Raw genomic sequence first — 21,449 nt, 5'->3', positions numbered from 1 at the left:
TTTTCCTTTCTTCATCTTTTGAGGAAGAAATGGATCAATAGAAATTTTGAAGTCTCTTTGATTTTTAAATACAATACTTGAAGCTGAACTTGAAGCCTGTCAATATGGCAGCTTTTCAGCTAGAGAGAATTATTCTGTTTTACATAAAGTTTGCAATTGGATTCCAAGTTAATTGGCATGTTAGAAATGTTTAAGTTGAGTATTTTACTCAAAAACACTCAGAGTAGAGTCTTAATGGATTTTTTTTGTTAGATCCACTGATTGTAGTATCTCGTATTATACTTCATATGGAAACTACAGAATTTCAGACATTTTCCCCCTGGTATCATGGAATCTGAACTGTCTAGCTGAGATTTTCAGTTGATTAAGGGATTTGGACATAGTATTTCAAGAAAATCAAGACAGGACTAAATCCTTCAGTCATCTGTGAAAAAAGTTCCACCTTCATTCTGTTGCTACTAGGTATTCCTCCTCTATTCTGTGGGTTTGTGAGACCAAGAAGGATGCTTCTGGCCTCTTAATTGCTTCCTGTTATTGTATGGGGTAACAGCTGTTGATCTCAGTTCCTGTTGTGACCAGAGTTGCCTTAAAATAATTGGTTTGGAGAACTTTTAAAAGATGTGAATAGAAGGAGAAGGGAGAATTATTATTTACAGCTCCATTGTAATACAGGGGGGAACTGTATATTGAGAAGGCTAAGAAAAATGTATAGGAAAATGTTATTTACCCTTGCTCTGGTCAACAATCCCTTAAAACAAACAGGCCCCAGAAAACAAACAAACAAACAAACAAACAAACAAAACCAGCAAAGTCTTAATTATTTTCTTCTAGCAATGCTTCATAAGTAGTTTAAACTTTGTTCTAGTTCAATAAATGAAAAGGGACTTTGGTCATTGTTCCCTCTTGTATTTTTCTTATTTCTGGGGCTCCATAAGTTTATAAGGTTACAAATGGAATACCTAGAAATGTTTTTATTGCAACTGAAAAAAAAAACTCGCTTTCCCAGACCTTGGGAAAGTATAGCAAATACTTGCTTAGTATAGTGTACGTTTATGTTTATCCTTGTTTGAGAGGACATATTTACCCGTGCTGTGAGGTACTTCCCTACGTTAGGGCTGGAAACAAAATGTAAGAAAGTGACTGAGATGCAGTAAGGTCCTACAGGTACTGGACCTGAGACAGGAAGGCTGTGGATTAGAAGTGAAATTTGCATATTTGAAAACCTGAAATCTGAAAACTGAAAGCAAATTTGGTGCACAGAGAGTGAGAGGCTGCTATAAGCATGGGTGTCAAGAATGAAATGTGAAGCTGAAAGATGGAGAAGTGACAGCAAATGATCAGGTTGGTTAATTACTCAAGTAGGCATCTATGACCATGATGTGCAGTCCTGGTTTCGGACAGCTATTGAGTAAATTTCCTGGGTATAACTTTGAAAGTAATATTTGAAATTCTTCCCTTCTTACTTTGATATGCAAGTACATGTTCTTAAGGATGGCTGTTCGTTACAGCACTGTCTTCTAATATGTCTCCACTATCTCCATGTTATTTCTTGCTGTGTATTTCAGTAAAGGCTAAAGAGTGCACATAATTTTAGATCAAATTCAATGTGATCTCAGATGATTGAATTCTTTTTCTATCTTTCCCATCTTCAGGAGAGGAGCACAGTTTATAGGGTTGAGGTGGGGGGAGGGAAGATGTGTTATTGGGTTGAGTAAGTGGGAGTTCACTTGTACAACTTGGTAGCACAGGTGTTTCGTACCTCAGCTAACGTGGTATCTTTCCTGATTATGCAATTCAGGGAAGTCAACGTAGAAGAGGATGCTTCCAGTCATTCAGCTCCGTTTGTTACTCAGTGCAGTCAGTTTGCTTCAACTTCACCTGATAAAAAGCAGTATTGGTTTTGGTACTGTAAAAAAAAATAGGTTTTGGTCCTGCAGCTCAGTGATTCTTTTTGCTAGTGGAAAGGCAGATGCTAATAGGATCAAATAAAGTGTCAGAGTTTGTGGGATTCAACACTTCAAAGCATGAAATGCAGCATTGTCTAATATTGTTTTCTCTAAAACCACAGTGGCTGTTTGTTCCTCTGATCAGCATGTGCTCACGTTACAGCGTATTTATTTCCTTTGTTGAATTTCTATTTAAGAAAAAGGCAAAATGTTGAGAGCATTATGTTTGGTATCACTGAAGTCTGAAACATTTCCAGCAGAATCACCAATAAAATACTCATGCCTAAGCGTAAATACAGATACGTATCAAAAGCAGAAAACCACAGCTAGCTTATGCCTGTGTGATATTGTTAGCTAAGCTTTTACAGATTGAAGTAATACCAAGTCCAGCTAACAAATATCTAAATGATCCAGGCCTCCTACATCTTGTCATATTCTTGAAATTGTATTCTTTATTCTTACTGATATGTTTGTCTGGTAGCAGGGAAAGTATTTTTTTTTGTCTTTTTGACAATATCACGATTTTAAAAAATTTCAGCTTGCCATGTAATGTAGATACTATTATTTAATGAATATTTCATTGCAAAACCCCTTGGAACCCAGTCATTGGAAGAGGCAAAATGGTGAGAAGGGAAACAGATGATCTGGAGTGGTTTATTCAAGGTCACGTGTCAGGCTAGTGCCAGAGTTGAAAATAGAATAGTAGTCCAACTGTTATAGCTTATTAATTAATGCTGTTCAAATGTCAGCCAAAAAGTAAATTAGATTTTGGCTGAGAAAAGATTCTTAAATCTAAAGAAAAATGATGTCAAATTGGGCCACAATGTGCAGTGATTTTTTAAGGGGAAAGCTACCATGAAAATAATTGGGATTAGGTAAATACTCCTGGGTTTATTTTACTGTGTTTTAGAATTCAGTATTGCAAATTATCGAAGACTTGCAGATCACCTGCCCTCAACTACCAGTTGTACTTGACTGAAGGCTCTTTCTACATTACTTATTTTTGTGGGTTCTTTGCTGGGAATTACAGCTGGGCCATTTCAGTTAAAACATTCTGAACACCTGGGGCTCCCATAGCTTCACTCCTAAGGAATTACAGGGGCCAGCTGCCATTTGTTCATGTGCCCATCTTTTTAGGCAGATCACGGGGACAGGCTGTGATCTGTCTGTATGCTTCCTCTCTACCTCTGTTTCTTGCCTGCTCTTGTCTTCCTTTTTATTTTGGCATAATTCAATTTCTTCCTTCTGTTGCCTTCTCTCCTTTATAACATCTTCAGCTCTGCTCCAATGTGTTCTTAACTTTTCTGATGGTAACTTCCAAATATGTTTATCTCTGCCTCCTATTCACACATTTTTCTCTTCTCAGATTGTGAACCTTCAGACATTTCTTCCTGGATGTCCTCAAGTCTCGTTAGCACATCCCTCTATGTTTAGTCAAAATGGTACATCATTTTTTCTCTCAGTAGTTATTCCCTACTGTGCATGTTTTGTGTAATTTCACACTCCTCATTTTATTTTCTGTGCTTCTGTCTGTATGCGCTATACTTATTTCAGTCATCTTTCTTAGCTGTCTTCACAAAAAGTCTTTGATTTCTTCCCTGTTCCATGCTATTTTTTCCTTGAGACTCTTTACTGCCATAACTCCTTCTTTAGCAGTAATCTCTTCGTTTTTATGTAATGTAATCAATGATTTCTTGTTGTTTTTATGATATTAACTATTATACTTAGTTATATTATTATGTGCATACCTTATACAACTGGTGTATATACAATAATTAGTTTTAAGAATGCTGTGGAGATAATGCTCTAGTTCAACTTCTCCTAACAGGGCTCGCCATAATGAAGGGATGACTTTTTTGTACCCTGATTTACAACTCTACCTCATTGGATTTGAATTGGGAGAAAGTGCTTGCAAATTAGGCTATTACTTCAATTATTTTTAACGTTTGCATGCCAATTATCTCACTTTCATGTCTCTGGGATGTCAGTGTGGTAGCATTTAAAAGCTTACTGGAAGTGCAGCTGGCATTTAGGCCAAATACATGTAAAATGGCTTTGTGGAATTTGTTCACAGAATCAGAGAATGGGTTGGTTGGAAGGGACCATAAAGATCACCTAGTTTCAGGCCCCTGCCATGGGCAGGGACACCTCCCACCACCAGGTTGCCCAGAGCCCCATCCAGCCTGGCCTTGAGCACCTCCAGGGATGGGGCAGCCACAGCTTCTCTGGGCAACCTGTGCCAGTGCCTTACCTCCCTCTGAGTAAAGAATTTCTTCCTAATATCTAAATCTGTCCTCTTTTAGTTTAAAGCCGTTCCTCCTTGTCTCATCACTGCACCCCCTGACAAAGAGTACCTCCCCAGCTTCAGGCCCCCTTCAGGTACTGGAAGGCCTCTATAAGGTCTTCCTGGAGTCTTCTCTTCTCCAGGCTGAACAACCCCACCACCCTCAGCCTGTTTTCACAGGGTGTTGCTGCGCCTTGATCTTTTTTGTGGAACAGTCCCTTGCTGTAGTCTGTGTTGCTTGACCCAGAGCTATGCCAAGCGCGGGAGCTGCAGCTCCAGCTCCTCATTTGTGTTATTGGGCAGACAAGTGGAACTTTCTTCTTGTCAGATTTGTTATTAAGGGAAAATTAATTATTTGGTTGCATTCTTTTTTTTTTTTTTTTTCCATGGAAGGTGTTTGGTGGAAAGCATGACTTGGTGAAGTGTGTGTGCATGTGTATATTTTTTCTGTGGCTATTAACATTATTCTGTATCCTGTATCTGGATTATGATGGTGCTCCTGCTGTCATTACTTGTAACGCTGCTTTTTCACTGAAGGTGAATGTTCTGATGCTTTTATGTGGCTGCAATTATTGGCAGGAAAATCCTCAACTCATCTTGTGATTGTTCCTGTCAGTTATTCACAGGTGCACAATTCCCTCCTTAAATGTTGTGTGAACAATTACCGCCCCCTCCCCAGCTTCTTCCAGCGGTTGCGGCCACCTCCTCAGCCTGCTGGCACAGCTGTGCCACCCTGCTTTCCTCGGCAGCAGCTCCAGCTTTTGGTTTCCAAACAGATTTCCTCCCACTTGATGTGGTGGCAGAGCAGCCCTATGCACAGTTTACACCATCAATCCTCTTTGGCTGCAGCCATTTCTGTCAGTTCTATACGTTACTGAGACTTGTTAAAGTCTGCAGTTACTCTGCATGTGTCAGAATCTGTCATTTCCTTACATTTTCACCACTTGCAGCTCAATCTTAAGTGTAATGTGCCTCGTCCAAAAACTAAGGCAGGCTTCTTTTGCTGTGAAACACTGTTTATGTCTTAGAGTCCTCTGATGAGCTCCTGTATTCCAAATATTTCCAAAAATAACTGAATTTATTTCAGTCTAACAGTCACATTCCTAACTACTGCAGCCCTCCGTGATTAAGTAGGAGGGGTATGGCTTGGCCTGGCGTGTTATCGGTGCATGTTGTTGCGGAATTCTGGAATGCTTGGCCATAACCATTGCTTCTTTAAGGATTTATGTTCAGACTGCTTTCTACGAGGAATTTATTTTAGGTGTGGCAGCTCTTTTGGCATCATATTTAAAGAGACTGCATAAGTAATTCAGATCACGTCTGTCCAGGGGGATTACCTCCGGTTCACCCAACAGTCAAGGGGAACATAGTGACAACAACACCCAGATTACAAAACAGAACAAGGAGCCTGCTCTGACAATGAAGTCCAGGTACTCCTCCCCACTAGCTGTGTAGAAAGCAGTACCTGGTGGTTCTCACCATTACCTGCTAGCTCAGCTTTATTTTGCCTGTGCTGTTTTCAGAGTAGCCCCATGAACTGGACTTCTGCTAACCTTGCTTGTGTGAATCCAATAGGAAAGGGCACCAGTGCCATTGATTTTAGATAAAGGCTAAATGTAAACATGTGTTACTCAGTGCATAGGGCTTTGTTTTGCTTACCACTGGTAGTTCCTTGTGATTCTTCGGTGTAAATACTGCTGTAGTATAGTACTAGAGCGTGATTTTGCTGTTTTGTTACGGCTTGAATTGAAATCTTCAATTCAATCTTCAATTGAATCTTCAGTGAAATAATCAGCAAAGATAAATATATATTTTTTGTCCTTTTTAAAAATAAGGTAATTATGAGCTTCGTCAGAGCACTTAATAGGTACCTGACTCCAAATACAAGAAGAGTCTACTTGAAACAGGACTGGTATTACAGCAAAAACTTCTGTAACTATTGGTGTGGATTTGGGCCGATGAACTTACAGAGGCACACAACTTGTGGCCTGTTACAGAATCTGGGTCTCTGATTTGTGCCTTGAAGGTGTTAAGAAATGCAATGAAAAAAAAATGTTTCTGTTTTTGTTGAGATGTACCATGCACACAATTTTTTTTCTACTTTGGGATCTTTTGTCTAATTCTAAACTCATAGTTAAGAACAACGTTGTACGCTTTATGTTTGCACTAGTTATGTCTCTGAACCTTTGTAATTACAGAAAAATTTGTGGGCTAGAATCTTAAGCTGATGTAAATCAGTAAAGCTCCATTAACTTTAGTGGAGTTATACTTCTTGTTTTCATTATTAGCCCTTCAGCAAAAATATGGTTAAGAGATGAGAGTTAAAGAAAAGAGAGATTGAACTGAAATGAGTTTTACTGGGATTTGTTATGTCTGCCAAGTACAAATATGATAAAATCCCCATGTTGACAAAAAAAAAAAAAAATCCATACAATTATTTTGCTCACTGAACCATTTAAGCTGTTGATTCATCTGCAGACCCATTTCAAAATCTCCCAACTGTTAAATTTAGGGAAAAAAAAAGCTGAACTGAAAAAAACGAGCTGTTACTTGGTCATCTGCCCACTTTGTATTAAACGAAAATGTATGCAGTAAAAACAGGGAGAGGCTTGTCTAGTGGATGGAACAACTGGAAATCAAACTGGTATGTATCATCCCAATTTTGGCATTAACCATCCCATGCGGTTGGGAAAATCATTTAGCTTGTGTCTTCAGTGCAAAATTAACTTGAACAATCTATCTCGGATTAGTTTAGCATAGATGTGAGTGATTACGCTGGAAAATAACTCAAGAACTTCACACTATGATTGAATGACTACAGAGAGGTTGTGTTAGTGGCTGATGAGAAGCGCTCTGACTAGTGCTTTCTGACAGCTTGAGTTGAAGCACTGCCATGCTCAAGTAAAGGATTGTTAAAGGTATAATCTATTATTAAGCAAGAGAAGTTTACCAGGTCTTACTGTTTTACAAACCAGGTGCATTCTGTGTACAGTACCTGATGATTACAAGGTAGCAGAAGAAAGATTTTCCCAGAACAAGAGAACAGGAAAATGGAAAGAAGCAAAGTTGAAAATTCACCTGGTAATGTCCCTCAGTGTTTGTAACTGGCTTGCAAATTCTTCAGCCCAAGTAAATTAAAATACTTTGGTCAGCCAGGTCGCTGCATTCCTCAGCTACATGCATCCAGGCTGTTAAAAGAATGTATTAATAGAACAGAATAGAATAGTTCTGGTGGAAGGGACCTTCAGAGATCATCCGGACAACTGCCTGACCACTTCAGGGCTAACCAAAAGTTAAAGCACATTACTGAGGGTATAGTTCAAGTGCATCTTGTACACTGGTCATACACAGACAGTTTGAGGACTTTACTTGTGTTTAGTCTTCCATCTGACTGGGAAAAAGATTGGTGTTATGTGATGCAGTGGCACTATAAGTTAACTTAATAGATTTAGTAATCCAACATGGGCATATAAATAACTTTTGAAGTGCTAGCTCTGGCTACCTGGGCAGGTCGGGTGTGATCAGATCACCTGTTTGAAGCCAGGACTCCTGCTCTGCTTTCTTTCCATCAGCTGAAGACAGGTGGTGTTTGTGGTGAAGCTCTTCTCCAAGTACTCTCTTTGCTAGTCCGTATTTCTTATTTTGTGACCGTGCTGGTCTTTCACATTCCTGCTCTTGCAGCATTTTTCTATGAGATTTCTTACTAGGATTCTGGCTCTGTTTTCTGGCACAGAAGCAGAACTACCAGCCACCACCTTAATTCTACTTGGCAGCCTTTTTTTTGCCTAACAGTTTGAGGCAAACATAAATATATATATGAAGACAGAACATATATATAGTCTATGTGTTTCTAATATATATTAAGAGGTGGGTTTTCCTCTTGAATTCAATCTAAACAAGTGGTAGGAGAGCAAAAACAGTTTGGGAACCACCTGATGCGATGTAACGAAGATGATACGTCTGTATTTGAAGAAAGAATCACAGAATTTCTAGGTTGGAAGAGACCTCAAGATCATCGAGTCCAACCTCTAACCTAACACTAACAGTCCCCACTAAACCATATCCCTAAGCTCTACATCTAAACGTCTTTTGAAGACTTCCAGGGATGGTGACTCCACCACCTCCCTGGGCAGCCCGTTCCAGTGCCTCACAACCCTTTCAGTAAAGAAATTCTTCCTGACATCTAACCTAAAACTCCCCTGGCGTAACTTTAGCCCATTCCCCCTCGTCCTGTCACCAGGCACATGGGAGAACAGGCCGACCCCCACCTCGCTACAGCCTCCTTTAATGTACTTATACAGAGCAATAAGGTCACCCCTGAGCCTCCTCTTCTCTAGGCTGAACAAGCCCAGCTCCTTCAGCCGCTCCTCATAGGACTTGCTCTCCAGGCCCCTCACCAGCTTCGTCGCCCTTCTTTGGACCCGCTCAAGCACCTCGATGTCCTTCTTGTAGCGAGGGGCCCAGAAGAAGAGCGGTGCAGCATAGTTCCTATCTGGGCAGGTGTGAAAGCATTCTGTACATTTTGCAGCTGTTGTTATCTCACTTGGTTGTACTGCACTGAGAGGCACTGTAAAGTGAGATCAGGGTAACACTGGAATGCAGCCTCATTCACAGCAAGCTAAAAAAAGATCCCTTGAATGAGCTATTTCTAATGACATGGATTTTGCTGGGCACATTTGGTTGTAATTCTTCTTGAGAATATTTTAGATGGTACTCCTAGGGATCTTTTAATTTGCTCTGTATGGTCCTAGAAAGTGCTTTATAATATGTCTGTCTTAAATACCTGCTGCTGTTTGGTGTGATTAGGTGAATGCTTCGTTTTCTTATTTCTTCTCTTGTCAAGAATTTAGTGCATATATTTAACTATTTTTTCCTTCCTTAACTTTCACACAGTGTTTCTTTTCCTTCCATGTTCTGAGACTGCATAATTCCCTGTCTTCATTTATATAGTTATCGCGGTGATATTTATAGACATGATTGTTTCCCACGGGTGTCTTCTTTCTCAGACTCCAGATAAATGTACCTTTCTTGCTTCTCAGCACCAGACAATGTAGTTCAGTGCCTGTGGAGCCAAGTGCAAATGTGCATTGGATGCAAATCCGTTTCTGAGGCCCTGATTTGAGATTTTCTGTTACCCCTTAGTCTGCATGCATGTAATATAGGAAACCAGTGTAGCCCATTCTGGAGAGGATTCTAGATACCACTTCCATCAGTTTGCCACTCAGCCAATTAAATCTGGAAATAAATGAGAATCTGCTGGTACTCCTTAAATTCGTTGCAGTTCTCATGGCTGCCCTGGCTTGAGAAGCACTGTTCTTTGACTCGATTTCAGACAGTGTACATGTATGCAGGGTCGTGACAGTGTGATGCTTGTTTTTAGAAAGCAATACTCCAAGCCCACACCTAGAGTATTTCTGCAGTAATGGAGGAATTCCTGAGCTAGCTTTAAGTGCGCTAGCTGTGGTACCGCCAGTGGTACAGCAGAAGCTCCAGCTGCAACCTAGGTATGTTGGGTTTAGACCACGTGCACTGAAAGTTGTGCTACTGTATCACCCTCATTGTTAGTAGCTGATCAGGCTAGATTAAACTATCGATGTGTTTTATTAAACTTTTCAGTCTTCTGTGCTTAAGTCCTGAGGTTTAAAAAAACCCTTGTGCTAATCTATGCCGTGACATCACTAAATCAATTTACGTTTTGTTCTATCCCTACTTTTGCTTTTGTTAATATCACATACTGTTGAAGCCTTTGTCATTGTACTCGGTTTAGCATATACGTTGCTCAGAGTAAAGATTATGTCTTTCCTTTATGTGAGTTGGTATGAGCTTCATGGCAAGATTCATTTACAGATACCAGTTAATCACAGAATAGGATTTCATGTGGACAAAGACTGCACGAGAAGGACTATAAATTGGGATTGTGAAATTACTGTAGTTTATCTTTTTACCTTCCAACGGTGCTCTCTCCAGCTATATGCCTCTATTCTGGATTAAGGTCATTTTTATTCTGGAATAATGACTATTCATTTAGAAAAAAAAATATCTTTCCCTCCAATAAATCTTACTACTGCTTAATATGCAGACATATCTCCAAATCTGTTAAGAAGCTGTTTTTTACTTACCAGATTCCATATCAAATAGTATCTCATTAAAAGCAAGGTTTCTGCCCTATGTGGTAGAAGCTGGGACTGAAAAGTGATCGTTCCTGAACTCCTCCAGCAGCAATTACAGCTCCTGATCGTATTTCTAGAGCAAGCAGGAAATGCCCCCAGGAATATTGCCTGGGGGGGGGGGGGAAGCACAGGACTGGGGAAATCTGCCATTTGAAAAACGATTTATCTAGCAAATGAATCATGACATAGAAGCTGGCCAGTCAATTCTTGGTTGCCTTAGATGGGATTGCTTGTGTGGAAAAGGTGAGTAGGTTTCAGCCTATGGTAAAAGAAACATGTTGGCATCATTTTACATCATCGGGCTTCTGACGATGTAAACCACATGCTGACACACACATGGCTGTGACTGCTGAGCTGAAGCATATGAACAGGGGAGTAATGCTGCTAATCCTGCGGATTCAGGAGGCGTAAACCTGGCCCTGCAAAACAATGATGTGTGCTTAAAAGGAAAACAAAATGCCCATGGCACTTTTGTTTCATTTGTCTTCTAGGATTAATTCTTTTAGATTTTTTGGGCTTGGGCTCTTTTCTGCAAACACAAAGGCTAGAAGCAGATTTTTTGTTTTAAATGAAAGCCGAGGTTCTTACATAACTGCCTGATTCCAGGGCTTTGGCTTCAGGAAATGTAAAAAAAGCAAATATCATATGGTTTACAATAAAGTAATGAGAATTGGCTACACCACATGAGCATGGCTCAGAGGGAGAAACTGTTGTGCTTCTGTTTGTCTGTATGAAAATGAGATTTTCAAATCACCAAGGGGTACTTGAAAAAAAAATCCTAAACGTTTGACTCCAAAGCTTGAATTCTTGATAAATTCTGGGTTTTCTAATGCTGCTTTTTTTTTTTTTTTTTTTTTTTTGAGAGAGAGAGGTTATGATGTGCAACTTGAAACAATTTTACAGAATTCTGCTTCCTTCCAAAATAAAAGCAAAATTCAAAGAATTAATCAGCTGACCTCAGCTTGTGGCATTAACAGCCTGCTTTTTGTAAGAGCTGGGCACAGGGTCCACAGTGAGTGAATTTTTTGAAAATGTTGGCTTGTCTGTGCTGAACCTTTTTGGGAATCTGGCTCCAGGAAGGTCACCTAATGAACAACCTTAGAGGGGTTTCCTTTGCCTTATTATTGTGTCTTTGTGTTTCCCCTGTTCCTTCTTGATTGAGGGAGCTTTTTGGATAAAGCACATGAAAATGCACAGTTGGAAACAATCCTGAATTGTCAGGGAGTGGAATAAATGTTTCAAGAGGTCTTTTTACTTCTGCCTCCTAGCATTTTCCTTCCATAACCAGAAGGGGGAAAAACACATTAAAAAACCCTGCTTAGTATAGAAACTTGAATATAGAAACATTATCCATGCCTGACCTTATTTTATACCCTTCTCTGTTTGGTCTCTGTAGGCCTGACTTTTTGAGTCTTCTGTTCCTCTATTACCTCTTGCCTGTTTGTTTCTAGAAAACCAGTCTATTGAACTTAATATCCACTTGGTAGAAGACATCAGCTATATCTTTTGTGCTATTTCAACTTGTAGAGCGACACAATTTTCCTGGATGGCTAAAATTCCTGGTTGGATTGGATGTCAAAAAAAAAGTAAAAATACATATATTTTAAATGTTTTATTTCATTTTCTTTTCCATGCATTTGGGGAAAAAGAATGGTGTGTGCCAATACAGCTGCTTTTAAATGAACCATGCTGCAGCTTTTACTGAAGTAGAAGGGATTCAAAAGCCTGTTATTATGCATTAACTGTGCCGAAGGCACAATAACACAGTTTCATTTAAAGTGCACTTCTATTCTGAAAGATAGCTCTGGCAAAAAGACCTCTTGGGGTTGCTTATTTCTTCCTTTTTAGTGTTTTCTGTATGCAATCTGTTCACTTGTCAAGCAACTGGGGAGCTTTTTAGCTACCAGCAGGTCAAACTTATTCTGTGGTCTGCCTGTGATCAAGTCAAATTTTGCCAGTTTGGATGGGGCTGTCACTTCTGCCGTGGATGTGTCAGGCAGGGAATAGCCTCACGTCGGTGATGTATACCATAATATTCTGTGTTAGTTGAGGTGTCTCTCCAGCAGGTATGAGGAGGTAGTAACACCCTATCTTAGTCACCAAAGAAAGCTAGGAAAATAGAACTTTGTTGAATAGAGAAATATGTTTATAGTGAATGTGCAAGTAGAAATGTTCATTGAACAGCATCAATGGTATTTTCTAAGGAAAATAATTCCTTGTACTCCAGGTATATCTGTTCATACAAATAATCATCTTTCATATTCAATCTAACACTGTTATCAAGCTTTTCTTTTTGACTTTGAAGGGCAGTTTTAATCCCATTGTTACAAGGTGTCACTGGAATAACAATACAGCTCAGAGTTAAAATGGATGACATGCCAAACGAAACTCTCCAGATGTTTAAAGAGAAAAAGGAGGCTTCAGCCTTGGGCCAGATTCCCCCTAACTGATCCATCTTACTTGCATACTGCAGCAGCTCAGAAGAGAGGTTCTCCCAGCTATGAAACTCTGCTGTGTAGAAAAATCTGTCGAAGACATCTTCTGTGGTGGCTGTTCCTTGCACGCTTGCTCAAAGAGTTGTTTTGGGAGCAAGGCAGGAGGCAGTGGCCTGCTCTGACTGTCAGGCTGTCCTCTAGGCAGAGTACAATAAAGATAAAGGCAGCTGCAGTGTATATTCAGTGAGAAAACCAGGGAGTTACAGCCCACCTTCTACAAAAACCTCGTTCTTTTGTGCCAAATGGAGTGTTGTTTCAAAGGGGCTTACTAGTCCGCAGTGTCTTAAATTTGTTATACTTTCTGTAATCTTTTAAGTAAGTGCCACAGCGTGCCTGGTTGATTTTCAAAGCCCTCTGGTATTGAAGCCAGACTATCATTTTCCCTGGTTTTACAGCTTACTAATAGATTTTTACTGAAGTCCTCGCAGACGTCGCTGACATTGCAGACACCGCAGCCTCTCCTTGGCAGCAGACTTCTGGCTTTGTTGCACAGAGGTAGCAGACGAGGTTTGTAAATGGATAGGCTGAACAGTGCTTTCTGTAACAAGAATAAATGCTTTCCATCCTTTAGTTCTGGAAGATATTTTAAAGTCTGAGTAGGAAGGAAAAAAAAAAAACACAAAACTGAGACCTCTTTGAACTTGAGGTTATGTTACAAACAGCTCATAGAAAGCAAGTGATGTTTGATCCTCCAGTCTGCTTCCATCTGTAAGGTTTGCCTGTGAAAAACATAGGAATGATTTATTTTTTTCCTTTTGGGATGCCAGGCCTTTTAATAACTGTCCTTTCATATGGGAATCACAGTACAGGTAGTTAATCCACTCATCAACACTTTTCCAAAACATTTTTTCAAATCAGCTGGTGATCTTGCCAGGGATCTACCGTTCTGTGTGGATTTAAGGACACAGACAAGCGGAGTCCAGAACTCTGCATAGCCAGATGGCTTCCCCCTCAGATAAAAAAGCCTGTCGGCCAGAGAAACCATCAACTTTCAGGAAACAAAAAATAAGGGAAAAGTGTATGGGAGAGGGGAGGTGGAAGGTGTAAAGTTCAAAGTGAGAAGCCAGAGGGATTAAATCCGAAGTAGAAAACAGTTTCTGTTAATGGCTGATCTCTGTAGTTAATGAACAGAACAATCATCGGGTAGTCCCATTTAAAGCTTTTTACGTTATTCCACAGTGGTTATTCAGTCCTGAATGGATTATAAACCAAATTATTCTCCCCTAAGATGGAAACTGATGTATCTGCTGAAACACCACTAGTGCTGGACCCTGCTGCTGTCTGAACCACTGTGGCATCTTTGGCTCCGAGTACTGTTAACATAGCTCAGGCAGGATGAAGTAGTAATTTTAACACACACACACATACACAGGAAAAAAAAAAAAAAGTTGAAAAAGGCTGTAATATCCTGGCTTAAGAACATGAGGTGTACAATAAAAGGGACAACAAAGGGGTAATTGATAGAGGTTTGGTGTCCTGGGATGGTGTTTTGAAGAATACATGCATGATTTGGGGAAAAACCATTACTGTGGTCATAGCAGATGTTTGCTGAGTTCAGAACTTCTGTGATTAGTCACTGAGACCAACAGCTTATTTCACAGAAGCACAAGCTAGCTGTGAAACTGAGGCAAGTTTAAGGCATGACACTACACTGAACTCAAATCTTTTAATGTAACGTGTTAGACTGCACCAAAACCCGGTGTGGGTAAGTTCCCCTTTGTTCTGCACTAATTTGGAAATGTTCATGTTATTAGTTAATTTGAGTGGACTTCACTGAGATTGTGAATCGTGGAAGATATTTTCCAGGAAGATCCCAGATGTCTTCTGTGGGACTACTACTTTGCAGTAGTAAGGCTGAGATGCAGCTGTGTGAAGGCAACAGGCCAACGCTACCCGTAAGAGAAAATCAAGTGAGATAACTAGCTGTTCCCAGAGAGGAAGGGAAACTAATCTTGAAGCAAATGATCTCTAGTTCTTTAAAGGCAGCTTCCAGAGGGCATATTGTCTGGAAGCCAGGGGAAAAATAATGCCAATCGCAGACCTTGGGGTCCTTTTCGAATTACCTTGAGGACATTAAAAACGTTAACACAAGGCTCAGTGTACATGAAATGATACACTCCGATGTGCTGATGCATCCTCATGTTACAGTACTTGTGCATCCATGTGTCATCCCTGACTCCTGTGTGTCATCACTGTCTCCCCAGCAATTTTCTTTTTGTTGGCAGATAATTGTTAATGGTTTTATTTTTTTTGATCCTTTGACGTTGCCTTAATGAGTGCAAATACTTTCCTTTTTTTTTTTATAAAAGAGAGAATAAATTAAATACAAGTCCAGGTGAGGTATTAATGTTATTTTTTATTATAGCTAATCCATTCTTGTGTGGAAATTTTCCAGTTTCATACTGATGGAAGGAGAGCTTTGAAGGATATTTCATTAATGCACCATCCTATTACAATACATACATTAAATGGATTTAATAGTTTAGAGTTGAGTCAGTTATTTGCTTCATAAGCTGCCACTTACCATCCCACAGATAATCCTATTTGGCAGGTCTCTTTTAGTTGACCAAGGCAAATTGAATTACTATACTACAAAGATAAAAATTTGCTCATAATTTCTACTGTTTGCGAGGTGAGGGCTATGGAGGAGGATTCTGACTGTGCCTCCTGCCATCTGGTACTTTGCCTGGAAATAGAAAGCTTGATCTTTGGCTTCGCACAGCATTACACTGATTATGCACAAATGTCTCTCACAAAAGTTAGGAGGTGTTTCATCTCCTTTTGCAGCCCTTTGCTCATAGGCTTTGTTGCTGTTCAGGTGGTATCATCTGGGAAAACAGTGTGCTGAAGAGTTATCTCTAAAGGAGTTTCCTTGCAGATTTGTTACAGGCAAATGAGCACATTGCTTTGAGTTGTCCCTTCCTGAATTGCTCTAACTCTGGTGCCTAGATTAGTATCCAGCAGAATCTGAGCTGATTTGAGGGAAAATCCACATCCCATCCTGCTACAAAAAACTGGAAACAGCTGTTAATGTGAGTGGGAGCTTAAAGCTCAGTAAATCGTGTTGGTTTTTTTTTTTTATTATTATTTTATTTTTAAATTTTATTTATTTATTTATTTTCTGGATGACACCCAGGATTATTAGTGAATTGTGGTGGGTTTTGTTTTCTTTTAGTTTTGCTCGTTTTAAGACTTTTATGTTACCAGCTTTCATGCAGAAAATGTCTTACTGAGTATACTGTCTTCTCCCCTGACACTTCAGAGCTAGCAGCATGTTAGCGAGTGGAGTTAGAAAGGGTTATTTTAAAATTTGAGTTGTATGTAATGCTTTTCATGAATTTAGTTTTCAAGTAATTCTGAAAAAAAAAAAAAGTTTTCAGGTACTGTGGCACACTTATGATTTTCTAATGACTATTAAAATTTCCTCTACCATTTTAGGGAAGTAGTGTTAAAATCGAGGACTTTACGTGACATGTTTTGTATGTAAGTACACTAGTTTCAGTGTGATATTATGATCTTCAGGTTGACTCCGTTTCAACTGTTAACACTAATGCATAAATAAAACAAGTCAGTACTTTCCTATGAGCATAAGGGTCCCTGCACAGAGTACAGAGTTACAAATTAGTGTAAGTTACAGTACCGAGGTGGCTGTCACAAGTTCACCTCTTGGTGCACAATCTGCTGGCACGTTGGCACCAGCTAACGATGCATCACCTGCACGAGAGGTACCCACAGAAGCTCCTATCTGCACGCAGTGAGGAGCTGGTGTGCCGCAGCTGAGGCACAAATCCACGTGCTGGAGTGCAACACCAGGCCTTAGGAAGATGCGGCTCTGCAGTGTTAAAAGGGAATTGCACAGAAATAGAAATACACTAAGTGTGGAGTTGGCTAAAGCTGCTTGCAGTGCTTACACAAATGGCATGAAATTGGAAGATTCAAGCTGGCTTGTGAATGTGGTTATAGAGAGAGTTTAAGTGAAAATGCTTAATTCTGCCTCCTGTCCATCCTTCCTCCCTTACACCTCTGCCCTGGGTGAGTCCGATGGTGGACACCCCTGGGAGACAGGGGTACGTAGCACAGCTCCTAAATTTAACGTGTCCTGAAGTGTGCCCCAGGACGTGAGCACCAAGGTGCAGGCATTAAAAGCAGAAGTGAATTTCTGTGTATGTCATTAGCCTAACCCCCTTCCTTGCAGAGGCAGTGTGGAGCCGGCTGCATGCGTATTGTCAAGGAGCTACAGCTCCCTTCTCCCTGGGAGGAGAAATTAAGGGGGTGTGACAGGCTTGAACGCTTAGCAGGTATTAAGAGGCAGCATGTTCCTTGCCTCTGCGAGTAAACCGAGAGCTGATAAGGTGAAGAAATCACGTGTTGAGGCAGGTTATAAAACCACCGCTCCACGTGGCTGCTGAGATGTTCTGTCGGGCTTAGGAGATTTTGAAATTTGACTTTGCTGGCAGGCTGCCTCGCGCAGTGTGCACAGGGCATGTGGGAGCAAGGCGCCGATGGCACCAGCAGAAAGCTGCTAACAGCCTGAGCATGGGCAGGTGTCCCGGCGTGCCTGGGTCATTCCTGGCTGCTGCAGGCCACATCTGCACCCCAGAGCCATGCAGGCAGCTCATGCCCTGCACCTGCTGCTGTGTTCAGCTCTAGGCGTGCTGTTTGCATGCCTTGGCCAAACACTTGCTTCTTTGCCGCAGGCAGCTCAGCCAGAGCTTTATAGCAAAGGTGAGGCATCCTTGTTGTCGGGGAATAATCAGGGATTTTTTAATGTTTCATCACTCAGAGAAAAAGGTGGCAGTGGCACCAGTGTCATGCTGGTGGCTGGATAAGCTTCCTTTGTTTCCCCACGCATTTGGGGTGAGGGAGCAAGGTGCAGACTGATCTCAGTTCCAAGATAGATCTGGCTTTCTTGGCGCCCTCCCTTCCCCCTCAATAAATCTGTGCTTGATAAGATGAGCTGCAGGAGTCATGGGTTCGCAGCAGTAGCAGCAGGATAAATATTTCTGTATTTCTAGCTGATTTGAAGATGATTGGTGTATGTTCTCCTCCTTTTTTTGGCAAAGGTTAGCCCCATTAGATGTACCACCCTTCATTTCAGCTCCTCGTCCCATCTGTTCTGTCTCTTTTCAGTGGAAGCCGAGGAGACGCGGCTCCCACTCGGGCTGCCTGATAGCTCCATCTCCCATCAACGAGAAAATATCTTGGCGTGTAGTGGAGTGGTGCCCTCCTGCACAGACATGTCAGGTTGCACCGTGTGGGCAGACGAGGCTCTCTCAGGCTGTGACAGTGACATGTCCCTGGGGATGGCCTGTGGGGATGAGAGAGCACCGCTGCCCTGGGATTGGGGCGAGGATCCCCAGCACTAAGCTAGGAACCAGGGGAACCCAAACAGCCTCTGCCTGAGCAGCCAGGTTATCAGAGCAGTAGGTAGGAAAAATAAATTTGTGTTTAAAATCTTAAAAGTTCGATACAATCAGTAAATAAAGGAAAATACATGTAGGTAGGGGATACAGAATTTAGAGATGACCATCACACAAAACTTATGATTGTCTGGGTAATAAAAACATAAAGCAAATTCTTTTGCTGAAAAACTCCAGAGTTTGCCTTGGAACTCACTGGCAGGTGGCCTTTTCATTAGAGAGGGAATCTTATTCACCAAAGCCCGGATTCTTGCTTCATTTCCCTGACTTCCAAAGATTGTGTAGTATCTGTATACGGGCACCATGGTACTACATCAGTTCTGTTTAGAGAGGAGCATTGCCTTTGAGAAAAGCAGTCTTTGGGTTAGTTGAGGTAAAAATACCTCTTTGAGGCAAAGAGATATTTATTCCAAGTAGTCATTTATTAGAAATACCACAGCGCCTTACTGTGTACAAAGCAAGCTGTTTTGCAGTGCAGCTGGTTTGCTTTTGCTTGGCGATCAGAAGCCTGGGCTCATTCCTCTCGTCTGGTTCTTACTACCGGTAGCAGTAAGGGGACCCATGCTTCTGGCACCAGGCACTCGTGATGGTGGGTGCAAACCTGTGCATTATACACAAAGATGTACCCCATGTTAGTGTTATGTTAGTATTGCTAGACACTCAGGTCTGCTTTGTTTTTTTTGAGGGGGGGGGGAACTGTATTTTTTTTATTTTTTGTGGATGCCCCATCCCTAGAGGTGTTCAAGGCCAGGCTGGATGGGGCTTTGGGCAGCCTGGTCTGGTGGGAGGTGTCCCTGCCCATGGCGGGGGGGTGGGACTGGATGGTCTGTGAGGTCCCTTCCCACCCAAACCATTCTGTGATTATGATTGACGATTTTCTCCCAAAGAAGAAGACTCCTTAATGCTTTTTTAGTTAATTATAATTTTAGTTAACATGAATTGTTAATAGCTGGATATTTATTTAAAACCACATGCTCAGGGCACTGATTAATTATTCCCATACTTTATTTCATGTGGTGGGGAATAATTCCTGTGAGAAATTTTGCTTTTGGCAGCTAGTGTAGCCGACAGGAAGTGCTTAAATTTGATGATATTCCAATATTACCCCAAAAGGATATTCCTCCCTCACTGCCATGTGGGGGGAGCGATATTACTGAATTTTACTATATTGCATGTAACTATAATTGTACAGTATATATTTAGAGTACTGTGGATATACATAGTAATATTGTAATAAGTGATATAGAATATTAATATATTGCTGTAGGGAACCTGGTTGGCTGTTACATGTCTATAAGGTTCTTTTGGCATCTTAAAACGTTTATCTGTAGATAGAAGCATTGCAGATCGCTGCATCTTGGCCAACAGTTTGTGGATTTCCCTGCACTGCCTTCCAGTAACAGTAAGAACGTCTGCTCTAACTGCAGGGTCTCAAAACTACAGTGCAACCAGTTTTCTCCCAGTTACTTTTATATTTCCACTATCATTTCCCTTGTTTTAGGGTACATGATGAAAAACCTATGTGAAAGGAAGATGGTTTATTCATATATTTTTATTTTAGAAATACTTGAATTTGTTTGGATTGGTGGGCAAATGTCTTTTATTTCTAGTGTGGTTTGCCTTTGTAGAGCAACTCTGTTTTGTGAGGCCACAAATCTCCTCAGAGTGCAGATAACAGGGCATGATGACTGGAGATCTCTAGCAACGCAGACCCACTTTCTTGGAACTGCTGCTAAATACTGATGTGAGAAATATCTTTAGGCATGGAAGTACTCTGTGTACTCTTGAACAGCATTGTGTTATCCAAGGAGTGATTGAGTATTCTTGTGCTATTGTGCTGATGTGTTTGTGTGTTTATATCCACTGTTCCTTTCATTTTTCCTGATTACAGAAGGAGGACCAAGAATAGAAGATTGACCTATCATTTGGAGTATCAGAAGTATTTAAACAAAATTTATTATAAATATACATTTATAACAAATGTATAAATATACATTTTTTCCTCTGAGATTTAAAAGAAAAGATGAACCTTTATCTTGGGAAAGCTCTGTTCATCCTATTAAGTGTTGATATTAGTTCCAGTTGGAATACAACACTAAGAGCGGGTCTTATTGAAAAGCCAACTGAAAATCCGTAAAGGAATTGTAGTTAGTCATCATTGTGGAACTTTTATTTTATGCTAAATACTTTGCAGACTGTTAGCAGTTTTAAACAAAACTGTAGCAGTTTTCAAATAATAGGATGGAGTATTTAGAGAGGTTTTGTAAAATGACAAATTTGACTTTTGGAAGGAAGGTGACATTTATGTATATAAGAACTTAAACATTGCCTGCTGCCAAAATGTTCATTCAAAAATAATATATTTGTGGTAGTGGACGCTAAGCAAAACCAGATTAAATCTTTACCTTGGCATGTAGGCACTGTTCAAGTCTTTCTCAAGCCAGGCACATGCAACCTGTACAGATGAGAAGGGCCATTTCTATATTTATATAAAGCTCAAAGACTGAGGAAGTGAAAAGTAATTCAGGTCTGAAACTAGAGGATCTTCTCACTGCAGCTAAGAAATACAGGTGTGTTTGGTGATTACAGGTAATTCAAACTTAAGACACTCAAAAGAAGTTTAGACACTCAAAAGAAGTTTAGCCTTCAAAGGGTCACAGTGCAGCATTTCCTGCAAATTCAGCTGTTTTATAGTTCTTGAAATTCAGTATCTAAAAACATCACCCAAATGTTTGTGATTTTTTTTTTATTTTTATGTTCGTGGTTACTGTTTGCAAGATTGTATCAAGCAATTGAGAAAATAAGCCAACTGAAATTGAAAATGGATCCACATTAAGTAATATATTGTACTTTTCTCAAGCTTATCTTTAAGCTCACAGACTTGAGTATGGGGAAGATGATCATACGTCACCTCTGTTTCCTTCGCCAAGTTTCAGTATGTTATGCTAAGTTCTTAAGAACCTTCTGAAGCTCACCTTGTTGTCAATCTCTGCAATACAGCTCCTTGGTGAAAGTAACACCTAGTTCTGAATAATAATTTAACGACTTCAATGCATTTTGATTTCAGTGGCTGAAATAATTTTCACCCTTAAACATCCCAGGCTCCTGCCTGAGTCACTATAGATCTCTATTCC

At 40.4% G+C, this 21,449-nt stretch overlaps 1 protein-coding gene across 3 annotated transcripts in view; it reads left to right on the top strand.

Moving 5' to 3' along the window:
- Positions 1-21,449, top strand: part of SLC24A4 (solute carrier family 24 member 4) — a 94,669-nt gene that overhangs the window by 32,120 nt on the left and 41,100 nt on the right. The window lies entirely within an intron of this gene.

This window comes from Anas platyrhynchos, chromosome 5, assembly GCF_047663525.1.
Source record: "Anas platyrhynchos isolate ZD024472 breed Pekin duck chromosome 5, IASCAAS_PekinDuck_T2T, whole genome shotgun sequence".
NCBI classification, from domain to species: Eukaryota; Metazoa; Chordata; class Aves; order Anseriformes; family Anatidae; genus Anas; species Anas platyrhynchos.
Note: the sequence above shows the minus strand (reverse complement) of the source record. Positions and strands in the feature narration are given on the sequence as shown.